The sequence below is a fragment of the Otolemur garnettii genome, unplaced genomic scaffold (genome assembly GCF_000181295.1).
Source record: "Otolemur garnettii isolate 467f Iridium unplaced genomic scaffold, OtoGar3 scaffold00002, whole genome shotgun sequence".
Lineage (NCBI taxonomy): Eukaryota > Metazoa > Chordata > Mammalia > Primates > Galagidae > Otolemur > Otolemur garnettii.
Window position 1 is genome coordinate 37,401,214 of NW_003852397.1, and position 19,490 is coordinate 37,420,703.

The following is a 19,490-nucleotide window of genomic DNA, read 5'->3' on the forward strand; positions in this document are numbered from 1 at the left end:
TTGGCGGGCCCAGGCTGGATTCGAACCTGCCACCCTAGGTGTATGTGGCTGGGGCCCTAGCCACTTGAGCCACCGGTGCTGAGACAACTATGGAGATTCTTCTGTAATTTTTAAAAAATAATGAACATGTGAGTTCATTCTTATTTCTTACGAACACAAAATAACAGAACTTTTTATTTAACAAAAAACTCTCTCCCATTCTGTGAGCCAGAGAAATCCCTCTTCTTTATAAACTACATTTAAAAAATGTCCACAAGACTTTCTTATTTACTGTATACATTTCTAAAGAATAAGATGACTACTTTGATTTATATAATCTTTAGTTTCTAAAACAAATATCTTTGTAGATTAATAAAATTATACTAAATATTTCCTCAACAAAAGTAATCATAAGCTCAGAATGGAATGTGAAATGAGTTGCAAAAATTATATTGCTATATAATTTTCCATTTCAAAAATATTTTAGGAAAGAAGAGTTGAGGATAGAATTTTAGAAGTACAAATGCAATTTTTTTGAACCACGAATGAATAGAGAAAAATCCCCTCCAGTCTGAACCAGCTATGTGAACATGTTGCATGTAGAATGTATTATTTTATTAGCCTTCTCCTTGAAAGTTGGCAGATGGGTAGCAGCAACATAAAACTGTCACTTGGTGGAGCTAGAATACTATGTAATTCCAATATTTTCTTTTTAGCAAATTTCTTCAGGAAAATGAATTAGTGGCAAATTTTAAGACTGATATCCTAATTGCCTAATATTGAAGTTCTTAACCTGTGGGGAATCTGTTTTTATATATATATATATTTTGCCCAAATAGAGGCAAGTCCCAAACTTATTGGGAAAAAAGTTCTTTTGTTAATTCCACTCAATAAACTACAATATTTTCATTCAATATTTCAATATTTTCATGTGCTGAAATCAATACCACACACCTTGCCCTAGGGGTTAATTAAAGGAATCTGTGATCTACTAAACCAGTGACATTTAGTACATTTTATGTGACACTTAATAGCCCACGATTATTTCACTTGCCATATCAGTTGCTGTTAAATTGTAATGGGCTTTTAGGTAGCTTATGATGTCCAGAACAAAATATTTAATAGATTACATACAAGGGTTTGTTGACGGATACTAACCTGTGGAATTCTCTGGGCAGGTTGAGAAACTTTACAGACACTTCAAATACTGACCGAAACCTTTGAGATGAAATTTTAGGGTGACCATTGACGTCTACTATAGACTTGGGCTATCTTTCCCTGGAAAGAATTTAATTCTTTTGGAAAATTCTAAATCAGAGCGTTTCTTATTTTGATATTTTCAAAATTGAAAAACTGAAGAAATATAGTTTTATGCTTTTATTAAGGTTACATCTTGCCAAACTATTCTGTCAGGTAGTGGGTATATTCCAAAAAGATTAATTCTAAAATTAGATTAATATCTTTCATACTTAAGAGGTCTTAGGTATGATAGAATCATTGCATATCTTGACTATGTGAATGGAATGATTAAATTTATGTAGATACGGACAATTACACTGCCATGTGAGAAAGAATAAGTGAGGAATTTTTTAAGTTTTCTTTTTTTCCCTCTACTCAAAGCCTATTTTTAAAGTTTTCTTAATTTGGCTTGGTTCTGATACTCTTATACTTTTATTTTTTCACAGAAGACTTTTTTTTTATAGTGAGGAAGACTTTGTTTTACCCCAAAGGAGGCTCTATCTGGGAGAAGTATGAAATGGGATAATCAGCCTTCTATAAAAATTATGATTAGGATGGATCCAGTTTTATGGGACTTGACCTTGAAATCTATGCAATTTGTGGTTCTTTTATATAAAAGAATACAAAATTACAAATGAAAAATTAGGTAGAAAAGTCCACATCTATTTAAAATTAGAAAAAAGTAACCAACTGAAAATTTAGAAAAGCTGGAAAAAACTTCTCAAACATCAAAAGATCTAGAGAAATTGTATTTTTATTAATTAACTGCCAACACATTTGTACGATCATTTTCTATAGACTAACTTCTGGCTCCAGACATTTACAATCTCATTTTCACAACTACTCATATAATTCCAGTTTTGAACACTAAAGTCACGTTCATATCATGATATGAATCTGTCACCTTTGCAAAACAGTGCTGGATAAAATTCATCACAGTGGGCAGCAGGAGTATTCTTGGAGTTCATTTCTATATCAGGAGAGCCAATAATGTAACTATCCAGGGAAGTGGCTGACAATCCCATAAATAACTCCCATTACACTCAAATTAACTATATCTCCACTTAATATTCCAGGTCCTTGAAGGGGCCTATGTAAATCGGGGTCCCTGAAAAATACAATTGATTAGTGCCTATGCTGATGAGGGTCCCTGAAAAAATGCAATTGATTAGTGCCTTAGTAATTCGACCTTTTAAAAATCTTTCTATTAATAATGTATGTCAATTGGTTAAAATTATCATTTTTTACGGTGATTAAAAATTTGGAAACTACCAACATGTATGACATTTACAAATGAAGGATAGTAAATTTGAGTAAAAACATTCTTTTTTTGAGCAAAAAACTGGTAAACCCACTATAAATTGCAAATCTCATAAGTCAAAAAAGAAACCCATCTAACCTATTGAGCATCATAGCTTAGCCTAGCTTACCTAAAAAAACCCAAAAGTCTTAAAAATATGTGCCATATAGACAGGGAGGACATAAAAAGGGATATTATTTTAAGACATTGTTTCCTAAGTGCAATCTGTTGGATTTTAGTAAAGAATGCTGAAGAAGCAAGCCATTAATACTTTCTGCAAAATGTTTACAAAATTGATACAAGTTTTTTCTTATTCACTGTCATCCCATATGCCATCAAAAAATCCTGTTTTTAGAGATTTAGCTTAAAATGTGTAAATGCTTTTCTATTATTTAATTTGTATTTTTAATCTTTCAAAAAAATCTGCAACTTTAGCAGTAATGTCATTGGATCATTGGTTATTTCATGAAACATATGCATGCTTCATTATTTTTCATTATTGAAAAACATCCGCTTTTAGAGTTCAGACAAAAAAATCAAAACCCAAGCAACACTGTGTTGTATCAGATATGAACCTGTGTGTTTGTTTGAGTCAAGGAACTCTCTTGACACCTTAATAGAATCCTGTGCATGCCCTTGAATGGTAAAGTTATAGGAATAGCAATAGACAACTTTTATAAAGTGTTTGCTATGAGGCATTTAGCTAAGTGCTTTATATATATTCCTTATTTAATTTTCAAAACAGTTCTATAAGGAAGGTGCATTATATGGATGAATATACTGAGGCTTGGAGAATTTAATTGACAAGCTAGATCCATGCAGTTTATAAGTAACAGGCATGGTGTCTGAATATAGATTTATTTTCACTATCATGCAATAGTGTCACAGAAGCAGTCATCTGTGAAGCATGGCAAAATGGTTCACAACTTGTGATCAGCAACTGAATGATTACAACTTTGAAAAGGGAGAAACCCTAAATTTAGCACAGAGTATATAGCACAGGAAAAGATACTAGAAGTCCAGGCATGAGAGTCAAACTATGTGAATTGTATGCTGGCTCCATCGTTTATTAGCTGATTGACTTTTGGAAAGTTATATAATCCTTCTGTGACTCAGTTTCCCCTTCTATCAAAAGAGGATAATACTAATAAGGTGTCTGGATTATAATGAAGTAATACAAAACATTTAAACCAGTGCCCGGAATAGTAAACCCTCAAATTGCATGTCATTATTGTCTATTAACATTTATGCTTATTTGTCCATTGAAATAGAGTATGTGGCATGTGCAAAGCTAAGTAAACACAATAAAAGGTTTTATTGTCTTCTAGTTCTCATCTTAGTTTCTGATACATATTTTATTTGGTTAAAGATCCTCTAGGTATATTGGTGAATGTATTCATAGAAATATTATAATATCAATAAAAATGTATTCTAGTTTCAAAAAGTGAAAATACTTCCCAAGAAGATAAACTTTTAAAAGTTTGTACCATATTTATATTTTACGTTGATTTAAAGGATATTGCCACTATGTGAAAAATTTTCCAGTATAGAACATTTATGTTCTTGTAAATGTTATGACTTTTCAAAACTTAATCTACTATTCATGTTATAAAATTATTAATATCATGTAGCTCAGCAGAAATAGTAATGTAACATCACATCTCTGCTCTGGATGCTCTTAATAAACACATTTTCCATTTTTTATTCAATTTCACTGCAAATAGCTATAGTGAAAACATTGCCACCAGGTACGTTTTTATTTTAGGATGAAGGGATATAGCACCTGAAGAGTCTCAGAAGTGAGAAACAAAATAGAAATTATATAGTATGTGGAAAAACCATAAAAGATTCTGATGTCTACAAATAAACATATGTCCCAAAGGAATAAATGTTAATTGCTTTAATTAGATTATGATTGCTCATGAGCATAAGCTCTTGCATGAGATAAAACACCTGACAATGCATTACAACTGAGCTTTTCTGTCAGCAGCATAGAATGGATTAATGTAAATGCCATTTCAAGGCTGGGTATTTCATAAATTTAAACTAAGCCCTTCATCATGCCAATGTGATGGAAAGATACTCATATTTAGGTCACGTTTTATTTGATCTTGACAGTTGCACATCATATTGAGGGTTAGAAAGGACTATCTATAGAAGACTCCAGAATGTTATCTCTACTAACATTTTTTATTTCACAAATGGTATAAAAATAACCAAATGAGAATATTTTTAAGTTTCTCTTTTACCTCCTAAAATTTTTTTTCTGGAGGAACTTTCTGGTTATAATCTGGTTTGGGATTAGATTTAAGGATATTCTTCTATTTGTTGGGCACAGATGTGGATCTATATTTTTTCCATTGATCACTCTTGACCCAGCGGACTCTGTTAAGAATGGATGCATTTTGCAGTTTCTGTCAGTATTGTATCGACTCAATTAATTATAGGCTAAAATGTCCACTTTAGTCAAGGATTTCTAGCCTTTAGAAAAACAGGCAATATTAATTGACATGCTATTGTAAGAACTTAAGTAGTTCTCTAAGATTTCTTAATTTATCTTGTTTCTTTCTTTTCTTTTCTTTTTAAGACACAGTCTTGCTCTATTGCCCTGGATAGAGGGTAGTGGTATCATCACAGGTCTCTGCAAACGCAAAATCCTGGGCTTAAGTGATCATCCTGCCTCAGTCTCCCGAGTAGTTGGGACTGTAGGTGTATGCTACTATACTTGGCTAAGTTTTCTATTTTTTATAGAGATAAGGTCTCACTCTTATTCAAGCTGGTCTTGAATGTATTTTTTTTTTTTTTTTTAGACAGAGTCTTACTATGTCCCCCTTGGTAGAGTGCCATGGTGTCATAGCTCACGGTAACCTCAAACTCTTGGGCTTAAGCGATTCTCTTGCCTGAGCCTCCCAAGTAGTTGGGACTACAGATGCCTGCTACAATGCCTGAATATTTTTTTGTTGTAGTTGTCATTGTTGTTTGGCAGGCCCAGGCCAGGTTCGAACCTGCCAGCCCCGGTGTATGTGGCTGGCACCCTTGCTGCTGAGCCACAGGCACTGAGCCTGGTCTCAAATTCTTGACCTCAAGTAATCCTACCTTGGCTTCATGGAGTTCTAGGATTAGAGGTGTGAGTGACTATGCCTTGTCTATCTTGTTTTTGAACTCAATGGGGCAAATATGTTCCTTATAGAGCTTTCATGGATTGTGATGTTTTTAGATCCATGTAGTAGTCAAGGCCTAGTCTGGCCAGCATGTATAATGCATTTTATTGAGGTTTTATAATGAGTCATCTGTCACTGGGCTCACCATATTTTACTGTGTTGAGTCAAGTTTCCTGTGGTAATTTTCAGAGTCCATTAAGTTCTTCCAGCATCACAAATTCTTTCTTTGACATTAGCTAGGAAGGTGATAGATCAATGAAGCAAGCAAGGGAAGACTGTAGCAAACTGGAGTCACACCCTCTCACTAGGGGGACAGCACATACTCAATCCACTGTAACCGGACTTTATGATTGGAAAGATGCTGGACATAAACTCTTTGACAGTTAAATGTTGATAACTAATTTAAAGAAAACCTTTGTAAACCAATTATGCCAATGTGGGCTACCCTTTTATGACATCTGTATGAGGAATTAAAAAAAAATCTGTCAGCTTTGACATGGTGGCTCAGACCTATAAAACCAGCACTTTGGAGGTCAAAGTAGGAAGATTGCTTGAGGCCAGGAGATCAAGACCAGCTGGGCAATATGATGAGCTGTCGTCTCTAAAAAAAAAAAAAAAAAAAAAATCTAAAATAATGTTACATGCCCATAGTGCCAGCTACTTTGGAGTCTGAAGTAGGATCACTTTGAGCCTAGGAGTCTGAGGGTGCAGTGAAATATGAGGACATCATTGCACTCCAGCCTGGGTGACAGTGAAAGACCCTGTCTCTAAAAAAATCCTTTAACTATTTTAAAAAGCTGGCCACTCTATATTTATTATACTCTTTTCCATACTACATAGCAAATGCTAGAATGCATATGAGCAAAAGCTATCCAAACCAACATAATGTTCTAGCATCATTTTCTACCATTCATTTTTACTTCCAGGTATTTTCTAAAATACATGTAGTTATAGTTTAGCTATATATTTTTAAAATAATAGTAAAATATAGCAGTGATAATGTGCCATATTTGAGAGGAAAGATAAATGAGAAATTTAACCCCGCTGGTGAGTATCTGGCTCTCTGTTTATTTAAATCTTTGGGCATCCATATTGCTGGGCAGATAAGGAATACATGGGGGAGGGGTTGATTTAATAGCATAGAGAGCTGATTCTGCCTCTAACTGCTGGTGCCCTTTGGCAAAAAAATCATTCTGTGCTCTAGTGTCTTGTTTTGAAAAGCCACTCAAAATGAAAATACTTTGCAAATAAAAAATGACAGCCAAAAGCTTTTAAATTGTAGAGCATTTAGTTCTGGATAAACTAATTTTCTGTTTTCTAAAACAAATTTTATATGCACCTAATACTATATACAGATGTATGTATTTACATATAGACGTATGTATACACTGAAAGGGAAACGTGTATAATAGATGTAAAAATCTATATTTGGAATGAAATTCCACATTACCATACCATCGATAACTAGTGTAGACTTAAGTGTACAAAAAAGAAAAGATTATGGAGGTCACAGTGAAGCACAAAGTTGAAAATGAATCAGCAAACAATGGAATTAAATGAATAAAATTAACTTAGGCTAAAAATGGAAGATACTGACCAATTATTAGTAATATATATTTTAATAATTTCTAGTATTAAAGGGTAAATTGTTCATTAAAAGCAATTATCTCCCTTTAAATCAATAATGTATGACTATAACTTATGGATTGATATTAATTTCACAACATGTGACTTTAGAATAAAGTTTTCTTTTCTCACTTTCTGTGAAACCAAATAGAAATCAAACCTAAGCCCTTACCTGATTAGGTTGGCAGTGGACGGGTATAGTATTTAAGGCTTTGGCCTGACAGTTTGAATCCCAGTTCCACTTCTTAGGAGGTATGCACCATTAGGAAAATACTTCACTTTTCCAAACCTTAGTTTTCTTATCCATAACTGGAGACAATAATAATATTTACATCATAGGGTCATGATGATATTTGCAGAAAATTATCTGTTTTTATGCTTTCAAGAGTACCAACAAATAGCAATCATATAGTAAGTGATGACTGCAATTATGCTTACAAAATGAGAGTCCAGCCATCCAGATCCCTCTATGAAGTATGATGGAAAAAAATTGATCTTAATTCCCTCAGTAAGCACTTATTTTTAGGATTAAGGCAAAGAGCTGATAAATTGTTAGAAAACAATATCAAAGGAATGTGTTTTATTTAGTTAGAAAAAAGAAAGCCTGATATGTGTCCTAATATTTTCAGTAATATGAAAAATGACATGACATTAGGTCATATGAGGAGAGACATGAAACAATGTTGAAACCCAATGTGATTCACTGAAATAAACTGATGTGATAGTTTTGCGAATCTCTCTGCAGAATGTGTGGTTTATCTTTCTTAGGTGGATTGCAAACATTGAGGGGTAGAATTGCTATCCTTGAGGTCAGTAATTCCACCAATATTTTATTTTTGTCAATGGTAAAATTTAATAAATATATTAAATATAGAATTTGAATAAGCATAGAAAGATACACTATTGAAGAATAATAATTGCTTAAAAATAACAATTAGCTGTGGCACTTTATACTCGGAATAATGTACATAATTCTTGAACTCCTACACAGTTGTAAATTTTAATCTTTATGGAAAGATAACATGGAAACAAAGGGCATTTGGCAGTAGTATGGTTAATAAGCTCACAGTGCATGGTTTGTGTAACTAAATGCTTTTAATTTGGGATTTAAAAAGTAGTCATTGAGACAAAGATCAAAAGTTTTTCTAAGTGGATTTGAACATTATATTTTGGCTAATCACTTAAAAATAGAATTATGTGGTAACAAAATACATAATCTGGAATATAATTAGGAACCAGATTCCAAATACAAAGCAATTTGAGGTTCATGATAGAGCATTTTTGAAATCACAAAAGACTATACTTTATAAAAGAACAAAGGAAAGTAGGTATGTACTTTTTTCTTTAAGTCAATTTCTTATGTAGAATTTCATTGGGTTCACAGGGCAAGACCACATCCAAATGGACTGTATGCTTTGTAGATGTATTTTTATTCAGAATAGCTACCTGGGGAAAGGATAATGTTGAATCCCAAGGGCATCTTAAACACACTAAGGATATATTAAATATGGCAGTACAGTTGAACTCAAGAGCATTTTGGCGAACTGAAAGTGGCAGAAAAATTATAGACTCAGCAGGGTTTATAAAAAGCTATGTAACATGTCTGTGGATAGAATGCAGTCATGCAATCTATTGGGAAAGTTTGAATAAATGTGTTGGATAGTCAACATTTATCAGGCATCGAGGGGAAGGACAACAAAAGGGTTGGCATGAGGTGGAATAATAGGTCAGTATAATCTGTGAGTGAGGGTGAAATCACCATGCAGAGACGTCGGAAGGTGCTGTCATTTTTTTTTTTTTTTTTACAGTGGGTAAAGGTTTATTGAGTCTTTACATTTATGACATGAGGTAAAAGGAGCACATTTTCCTTGACTTCAGGGGTTTATAAGGATTAACAATTCTCAAAAGTTGGGATAAGTAAACAAGTTTTAACTTGATTCCTTGAATTTTCCAGTTGACTCTTCCCTTACAATAGTAACAAGCTCTAGTTATGTAAGTTTCTTCAAGGCCAAGTTTTATCATTGCTGATGTCTTTAGAACTGAATCACTGCTATTTCAGTCAATATCCATTAATTCCACTTCAAAAATTAGTTCTGCATTTGGTGGAATTTTGGCATCAGGCTGTCCTTTCCTTCCATAAGCCCATTCTGGTTCCATCTCCAGTTGAGCTTTTTCTAGGTTACTCATAGTCAAGAGTGCTTCATCTCATCCTCTGATAACTTTGCCTACTCTGGGTGGAGGGAGGGTGATTGGTGGGATCACGCCTATGTTTCATCCCATAGGGTACATGTGAATCTCTCTAAATGTAGAATATAAATGTTTTAACACAATAACTAAGAAAAAGACATGAAGGCTATGTTAACCAGTCGGATGAAAGTACTTCAAATTGTATACACTGTACCACATGATAGTATTAATGTACACAGTTATGATTTAATAAAAAAAAATCAGAAAAAAATTTAGAGCAAATATAGCAGAATGGAGTTCAAAAAAAAAAAAAAGACAACTTAAAGGCTTGGCATTTTTCTTCTTCTTTGAACTTGTCTGAATATCAGTATCAAAAACAGTTCCATCCTGCAGTGTTCCCGTATACCAGCAGTGAAAACATCTCCCTTTTGGAGAAGATTAGTTTTATCTTCTTTTTTTGAAATAGATTTTGTATATTTTAGTGGACACTCATAGACTTGGTTTCTTTGGGTTTGTCTTCACTAAGCTTCACATTTTTCACTTGTTCAGACACTTTACTTACACTTCCGGTATCCTTGAAACGCTTAGTTTCTAAAAGATGGTTATAGGCTGTAACCGAATGGTCCTTGTTAGCAGTCTTGGCCACATTTTTAATGTTTCCTAATAATTTGGGTTCTGCAGGAAACGAATCTGAACCGTGGTCCTGGAGAAACTTGATAATCTCCTTCTTGGGCAGCAGCTCGCTGCGCAGCTGCTCCGCGGCCCACACCCACTGTGGAACGGCTGCCGCCATCTTCCTCTGTGCTGTCATTTTGAAGGTTAAAGGTTTCATACTAGTTTAAGGAAGACTGTGGGCCAGGTTGTACTCATCCAAAGTGGAGGCAGCTCTCCTTGTAATTATAAAAATATCTCAAAATGCTAAAACTGAAGAAGTGAATCTAGAGGAGTTTGAAAGTGATTTACATGCCTCCCTGTTTTGATTTCCTTTTATGTAGTTTTGGTAGTCCAAGGAAATCATTGACTGTTATTAGAAGTCTTTCCACATTTAACTACTCAAGGACCAGCTTTATGTACTACTTTTTATATTTATACCATAAATATTTTAAAAATTTATTCACTGTTTCAATAATGTAAAGTTATTAAAATCTATCTAGGTACTGTGGCTTGTTAAAGGCTCTATTTCTGAGATATACTCTTTGTCAACATAGATATAAAAATTTTCCATATCCTTTTATTTAGAAGTTGTACTTCTGGAAACATATACTGAAGATTTAAGACTATGCCAAATGACCTATGTATGAAGTTATTTTTTAAACATTGTTTGACATAGCAAAAGATTAGAATAAAATAAAATTTTTCAACAGTGATCAGCAAAAAGTTGTGGTACATCCATACAATAGCATATAATAGAACTGCTAAAACTCTGTGGTGAGTTTTATGTGAAGTAGATTGTCAGGAAAGAAAATTCTATTTGTAGTACACATCCATACACACAAGTTTTGATATATTTGTTTATTATATATATGAGATATCTCTGGAAGTATTTTTAAGAAACTAGCGATGGTGGTTGTCTTATGGGGGAGAATAGGGTGGGTGCATGGCTGGGAGTAGAGTGTCCTTACTTTTCACTGTACATCTATTTGGTCACTTTGAATCAAGAGATGGTAGTTAAGAGCAACCATAGGTTCAAATCCTTGCCCTGCTACATACAAGTTTTATAGACTTGAGCCAGTTAGTAAATTTTTATGGGTCTCAGCGTTTTAATTTGTAGAATGGAAATATTGTGTAAAAAGTTTAGAACAGTGCTTGGCAGTAGTAACATTTGCCATTATTTTTATTATTGTTGTTAACTATAACTTTCAGAAACTCTGTACAGGGATCATGGGAGGCAGATACTCCATTCTGCATCTATTTGTTCTTTGCTCCTTTTCTGAAAACATAACTGTGAACATTTTTGTTTTCTATTCATTTGTTTACTATTATTTTTGAGTTTTGTCAGTTGTAATATAATAGCATCTTCCATATTTTCTTTCTTCCTTTTTTTCTCCTTCAGATGTTTTTATTCTTTTCCTTTTTTTGGAGATAGGGGTTCTCATGTTACTCAGGCTAGATTCCTGGACTCAAGGCAGGGTTGCAAGTAGCTGGGATTACTAGGATGTGCCACCACCCTCTGCTGGTCTCCATATTTTCTGGTCCAGTGTTTTTCACCCTTAGGAACATGACCCATTAGAACCTCATGAGGCTAATTTAGTAAGTTAAAAAAATAAATAAAGTGGAGCATAATAGAAAAGAATAAAATAGAAAATATCAGAGTATTTGCCTCATAGTAAAACTAAGTATCATTTTGTGAAACTTTGTCTTCTTCTCTCCAAAAACAGTCCAAAAGCTATCACCTTTTTCTGAAAATTCAGTAGCAATTCCATGATGTCCAAGAAGATGATTATGTGAGTCTCTAGCCTTATGTGTTCAAGGACAAAAGTCACATTAAACTAGAAACTTCCTGGAGCATTTTGGAATATTCAGGACCTAAACCATCTAATACCCAGAAAAATATAAGTGGTCTGTAAACCCCAGCATCTCAGGAAATAATGAAGGGACTAGAAGGACATTTAGAATTTATCGACGGGATGTTGGGATCTATGAGTAGGAAATAAGAAAACAAATAATTGTATGCAATTGACTAGTTCACTTCCAAAATGAGGATATGCAAAAGAGCCCAGCTTATTCTCATGTTGTTTAATACATCAGTCTACTTAATTATCTTTTGTGAATTATCAAAATATCAGCTAGTGTTAAAATTTCCTATCACACATGCTGAATATTTGAAAATCTAGGAGGAGGGAGTAAAGTAACCTGGCCAAATAGAAGCCTCCAGTGATCGTTCCTCCACTTGAACACCAAAGTCAATAATTATCCACTCAAGCAAGTACCATCAGAAGAACTAAACATCAGGTGAGTGATCATACTACCTGGTTTTAACATTCTATCAAGGACAGAGGCACAGAAGAGAGCAGAAAAGACAATCTTGCATTTCCTATACCATCTCTCCCTCATCCCTTGGCAGTGCCCTGCCAGCACTGAGAATTCTGTGCCTGAGAAAGGGGGGGGTTGAACATAGTCCTTAGGTATTGGGCTTTGCTGTTGATAGGAGTTGGACAATTCATGTAGGAAAGGCAGAGTATACAGACACAGATGTTGGTGAGTGAATGTGGTGGGAGCAGTTCATAGAAGTTCTTTTGTGGTTCCTTCTGTGTTTTCATTTAGCTAAAAATGAGTATGGGAATAGAGGTGCATATTTGAGGAAAGAAAAGATGGCATGAAGTAGTTGGCTAGGAGAGCAGAAATGTGAACCAACTGGACTTGAGGCATTATTAAGGGCCCTCTAGAATTAGAAGGAAGAATTTAAGTTAATTTAAATCAGTCTTGTTGAGCGATTTTTCTCTATCAGCTATCAGGTGCATAAGGCATTTAGTCATAGTTGGTGTTTTTCCACACAATAAAATAAAAGGACGAAGGGGCAATTATGTAGATTGGGAACAGAATGGGGTTGAGAGACAATGAAGAGGATCAGTGGATTTTCAATTGATCAAATAATCAAATGATTAACTATGTTTTTGGTTTCTGTTCTGTTTGGCATGTGTATGTGTTGAAATATAAAGGCAGATGTAATTCTCAGGCCACTTCTTGACTTAGACTGTCAGTCTAACAGTAAAGGACACCTGTCTAGGTCTCTGTTCAATGATTACTTGGATCTATGAACATGAACTTTTGACCTTCCTATCTAAAAGGAGGAGTCCAGTGCCTTTTTTCTTTTTTGGTTATGAGGAAAAGTATAAGGAGGCCCTAACTTTAACACTATTTATGTTATGGTTATGGATATTTGATGCAGATTTTATAATAAGTAAGCTCTATCCATCTACTTAGACATTGCTTTGTTTTTCTGTCTTTTCTGTCTTGTGGATATTTTAAAGGGAAATTGGGAAAGGCTACGTAAAATGTTGCTAACCAGATGTTATCTAGACTCTTCAAACTTGTTTATTTGGAATTAAAATTAATCATGTAAATTTCCCTCAGATATTCAATTTTATAAAGAGAGCGGATTATTCAAGAAGTTTTAGCCATTGTGAAAAGCTTTTCAATGACTGTTTTGTTTTATGAAAATTCAGTTTGCATTTCATCTACACTAAGCACAACTCAAATTTCACAGGAGTTTTTGATTAATTATAATGTTAGACTCCACAAAGATATGGCAAGATTTTATGAGTTTTTGTGGGTTTCTAGGGTGCCATTGCTCTACTACATAGATCTGCTCATCTTAAAACCTAATATATCACTGTGACCTCATGGATGAGACACAGGGCAAGAGAATATATTTGATGGAAAAAATTCACAGGAACTCTATTCCTATTAAACTTTTACAAATGAAATCGGGGCTAAATTAGTAGAGATGGCTTATAGAAACCATGGGAAATGTGCTCCCAGTATTTCTGTCCTATGTTTGATTCACTTTTATCCTACCTTTAGGCTTCCAATTGACTTATCTTAAATTTAGCAGAAGACTAATTAGATATCCTTATTCTTCTTACTATATAAAAAGTATCTAAGTTGCTCATTATAATTTCTAACTCTAATACTAAGGAGCTACTTAACCTTTGTTGAGTCACTTAAACTAGCCTGGTCTCTCTTTCTTCACAGAAACAGATGAATTACATTCAAAAGGCTTTCTCCAAAATATGTTATCTATAATGTGTTTCCTTACAAATTACTTCAAGTCTTTATTCTTTTTCTATATTAATCTTTGCAATTTTCTTATTCACATTTAAGGGCTCTTTCTATATTAAATATGTAACTTTTCATTGCAAAAAGTCTTTCCTCTGTTTTTTCACATTAAATTCAAATATAGATTTTTCTTAACCTAAAAAAAATTAGGTATATTTAGTCTGGTAATCTCTTACTTTTACTGGAAACTGAAAATTATTGATAAATCAAATTTTCTAAAACTTTAAAATATCATAAGTAATATAAATGGGAAATGAGAAAAATATTTTGTAATAAGCTTTAAATTCCTCAATATATAAGTAGCTTTTAAATATCAATAAGAAAAAATACAAATACTTATAAAAATTTGGTGAAGGAATCTAATAAGTAATTTACAATTTCCTGGCATTATTGCAATAAGATCATTAGATAAATGTGTCCTACAGCAAAGCCCAAAGACAATCAGTGCAGCACCGTTTATGACAATGAAAAGTCTGAATCAGTGTGAACAGCTGTAAATGGAGCATTGGTTACTTTATTTGGGAATGGGCATAAACATGAAAAAATAAATTCAGTCATAAAGATAATTATGTAAACCTATATTTATTGATGGGGTTATTATTCAGGCTTCTAGTAAATTTGTTTGTAGTTCCACAGTTTGGAAGCTTCTAATCCTGTGGTTAGCCAGCATGGGAAAATGGGTTCTGAATAGACAATGGCATTGGTAGGAAGATTATAATTAAATGCTTATCAATTGTATTATCAATCAATAATATGTTTATTTAACCATAATATTATTCCTTGAACTTTACTGACATTGTTTTCTTAGTTCAGTCAACATTTCATTTACTAAGGCACATTAGAACATTGTTCAATAGATTGGCCCTCTTGCCTGAGGATATTAGTAATTCATACTGAATGAATAGTAAAGTTGTGGACAATTGCATTCTGAGGTTGTCCTCTGATGAATTGGTGGGCTGATAAAACTGCTTTAAAGGCTGATACCTCTTCAGCAGTATTCACACATATGCCAGACAAAGAAAACTGCATTCGGATGCTCAAATCTTGGCATATTGGAGATGAATGCTTACTTTACACTGTAACCTAACTTGGCCTTTCAGACTCTGGCTATTTGTGGTTTAGGGATTAATGTGTATACTTCTGCCTGGCATCTCTCTGAGAAATGTTAAAATTTTCACCTTTTAAGAAGCAGTGATTACTGGCCTTTTGTTTGTAACTACTAGATCCTATTAAATTTATGTATCGCCAGTGGAATAGAAAAAGAAAAAAAGTAATTTTTGAAGAAATTAAATAAAGATTTGCAAGTGAGATGGTAAGAAAATCTTCCTCCAACACCCCACCCATATCTGTAGACTATCTTCACTGTCAGTATATATCTCTATATTTCTATAAATACACTTTAATATATTACATAGAAGTATATTCAATTACTTGGAAACATTATGTGGAAAACTTGGCTTTGAGGTGTTAGGATTTTATGCCTGAAATTTTAATGCCTCAACCTGTGGAACTAATAGCTCACAAAGGAAGTCAATCTGGCATTCATCCCTGAATGTAATCCATCTGAAATAAATTTCAGAATAATTTATTAAGAAACAAGTTTTTGGACATGATTAGCCAATGGTGCTGATATTTCAGCCATATAAATTAAGAGAGTGAGACTTTGAGTATAGAAAATTAGAAATGGAAAGAAAAGTAAAAATTTAGACACAGAAGAACAATTGGACTGTGGAAACTAAGAAATAGAGGCGAGTACTCTGTATATATTTCCAGTTGATTCTTTTATCTCCTCTTGTTGGGTAGGAAGAGGTTTGCCAAGGGTATGTATAGGGTGGTGAAAGAATCTTCCAGGGAAAATGGAGTGGGCAGAAAATATATTTTACAGGGAAACTTTTCAAAACTTGGGCAGGATACCTTCTAACTCAAATTTATCCCTGGGAAGCATGGTGGTAACAAAGTACTAAAGGGAACAAGTTTCAATCGTGTGTTACTTAGTATATCTTGTGTATATCTCAGAACCTTACAAGAAAGAATTGACATCCTCCCCCCCAAATGGAATTATTTCTCTTTTCTTTAGCTTTATAGCTTCACCAGGTTTTTAAAAATTTTAATTATAAGTCCAGACATTTCAGCCATAATTTCAGCTTTTGTTAACAATATCAATCTATAAGTTTAGCTCAGTATAATCAAGCCTATTTCTTTTAAAAAATGCCTGTTTATTCCCAGTGCTTATGTTCTGTAAAATACAGACATGATCAATAATTATAGTAAAATGCTTTAATTTTGAATGTCACTGGCTCCACTGAGTAATAGAAAAGTTTTCTAATTGTTGTAATTACTTCCAGGAAGGTTCCCCTGCAACCTTCCCTGGTGTTTTCATTCTGTTGAACTTTTCACAGTGCATGCAAAAGATGTGCTACTTGTCTTAAATCTTGATGTAGTAATTTTTTTGTTATTGTATGTGGATTCTAACTAGCAAATCATATAGTGTTTTGTGATTTTTACATTGAACTTTTTTAACCTAGTTTATTTTTGTAATTTTACATACAAAGTCATGTAAAAAAACAAGTATTTACAAGCTTAAACATTTTAAGGGAAAAATCGGTGTGTAAGATGAAGGAAATGGTGTATTTTCCCTAGGAAAGTTGTAAGCCTTTTATGTTGTAAATTCTGAAATGTACAATAGGCATCATGGAAAATTACATTTATGATAAAAAAATTACACTTAAAATATAGGTACATTTTTCTAGGTGTGATTGATTGAAATTTTAGGTAGAGGCCAAATGGCATTTCTAAAAAAAATCTCCCAAAGATAGGTTTTATAATATGTTTGTTTGAAGTATTATTCAACTGTGTTCAACACAAAAAGCAAAATATAAATCAAGTTGTATTTAAGTATATGATGTTGTAGCAACAATTTTAGAAAAGTGACAGTTAACAAATTGTTGTCACACAGTTCCAGGGGATATCTGTGCTTAGGAAAGTTATTCCCTGAATTAAAAAATGCAGTGGATATTTCTATGCAATTGTGTTGCTGAATATTGTAGAGTCAAATATATTTCCTACTATGTGCTTACTTTTTGTTTATTTTCGTCTCTTCAATATACAAAATCATTTGAATGAGGCTTGGATGCTGTAAGAATACCTTAAATTATATATTGTTATAACTGTCAAAAAAATGAAAGAAATTTCTCTTCCCTCATTCATTTACTATGTTCAATGATGCCAAATTTGGCAAGGGAAAGCTTATGAATCTTGACTTTCCTCAAGCTGAGTTTATTCTTGATAGCTCAGGATGGCTCAAAGGCTGTCACAATCTATGGGGCTCTGATTTTAGTGGAAAGTTTCCAAAATCTTGGCTGATTTAGGACAATTTTATTTAAATAATCTGCCAAATATTTATTGAAATTGATGGAGAAGGAACTTGTAGTGAGTAAAGGTGTTTTGAAAGAGCTGCAGTGGGAAATGTGAGACAGAACTGGCTGGGAACGCATAGGGTGGTTGGGTAGACCTCAGAACCTACTTATCCTGGAATCTGTGAATTTGAAGTGAAAACAATCCTGGAAAAATGGGCCATTTGTGAGCACTGTGAGGATAGGATTTGCGTCTGCCTTATTCAGCAGTATACCTTCCAAGTCTGCAGAGAACCTGGCAACTAAGAGGTACTCTGTATTTTTGAATGAATAAGTGTATTTTCTCTGATGATACATAACAGCTTGATATGGGAGGTGAGATACCAGGAAATTGACATGATCTATAGGATTTCCCCTGAGTTTTTTTAGATTACTCAATGCACTTCATTGTATTTCCAAATATGGTTGTAGAAATCATTGTATTTGGACTCTTCTTTTGGCCCTTCTGTATAAAAAGGGAATAGAATTAACTGGCTGAATTAGACATTTGACAATGATAGTTCCCATCTAAAGAGGGAAGACAGGGAATAAGTAAAGAGACATGGTAGAGAAAGCAGAATTTATAGGTTTGAACATGAAATAATGGTGCAGGCTCCATCATTCTAAGAATTGATCTCTTGAAAAAGGTACAACTTTTCAAGTTGTGAGATTGAACTTTAGAGGAGAGATCTTGAGTGACCTAACAGGAATTCTATAGAATCTGCACAGGATTCTCAGGTGAAAGATATCAACCCAGGGAAGGACAGAAAATAATCTGAGCTTTAAGTAATAAGAGCCATCCAGATAGTGCCTTTGGATAAGCACCAGGTGTTAGAAACTCAGACGTGGGAATCTAATTCACTTTTTGAAGAGTAGGAGCATAAAGTAGTGATGTGTGATAAGAATGGGACCCCTAGGAAGTTGGTGTTCTTATATTCACACATTTATGTGACAAATATTTACTGAAAAATGTGGATGGTACTATGCATTGCAAGGTGGGAAGGCAGGCACTGGGAATGAAGACCACAGAACACTGATTAAAGAATGGAAGTGTTAAGTTTAGAAATCGTTCAGCAGCAAGAATGATCCAGAGTTAGTCCACTCTCTGGGAGGCCTGAACTCGCAGGTGGGATTTACATGCATCAGCCCAGATGCTGAGTGTTGGGGGTTAGGGCTCCTGGTTCCCTGAACTCAGTTGACCTGCTTTGATTACTCAACTGAGCTAGAAGTTTCAACTGAGGCACAGTGGTAATCGAAAATAAAGTGAGTGGAAACTGAAAATAAAACTGGAACAACGCAGGCAGTATAGGTAAAAAAGCAAAAGTAACCTGAGTAAGTTTCAGGATAACAAAGGGAAATTTTATTTAAGAAGAACAAAGAGAAAGAGCACTTCCAAAGAGAGTTGGAAGTGGGTCACTCTCATGAAGGACAAGACATGAGAGAGATGGAGATGTGAAAGCAGTGCAGAGGTATAAATATCCTCTTTGATTCCATTTGAAATAGGTTGAAACTATTTCAATGGCCTCTCTGTGCCAGGTATTATTATCTTTTTATATTGGTCATTGATTATTGCCTTTCTCTATCTACATACTCAAGGGCTTTTTAGGTTTGGTCAGCAGGCCAGGCTTTCTTTCTATTCCCTTTGAAGCTTTCTTAGTGTCCCTTTTCATTGAGGTTACAGAGTACTAAGCAAACCAGTAGAGTCATTTCTTTTAAATTGCTTTGAAGATGGTCAAGGTAGTTGTGGTAACCAAGGAAACTAGCTTTTCTTAAAGGATTGTTTCCCAAAGGGGCGTGGTTCTGTGGACCCAAAGGGCAAGGTATGGC

General features: G+C 34.0%; 1 pseudogene; it reads right to left on the reverse strand.

The window, feature by feature from the left end:
- Positions 1-9,334: 9,334 nt before the first annotated feature.
- LOC100950148 lies at positions 9,335-10,285 on the reverse strand (annotated as a pseudogene).
- Positions 10,286-19,490: the final 9,205 nt, after the last annotated feature.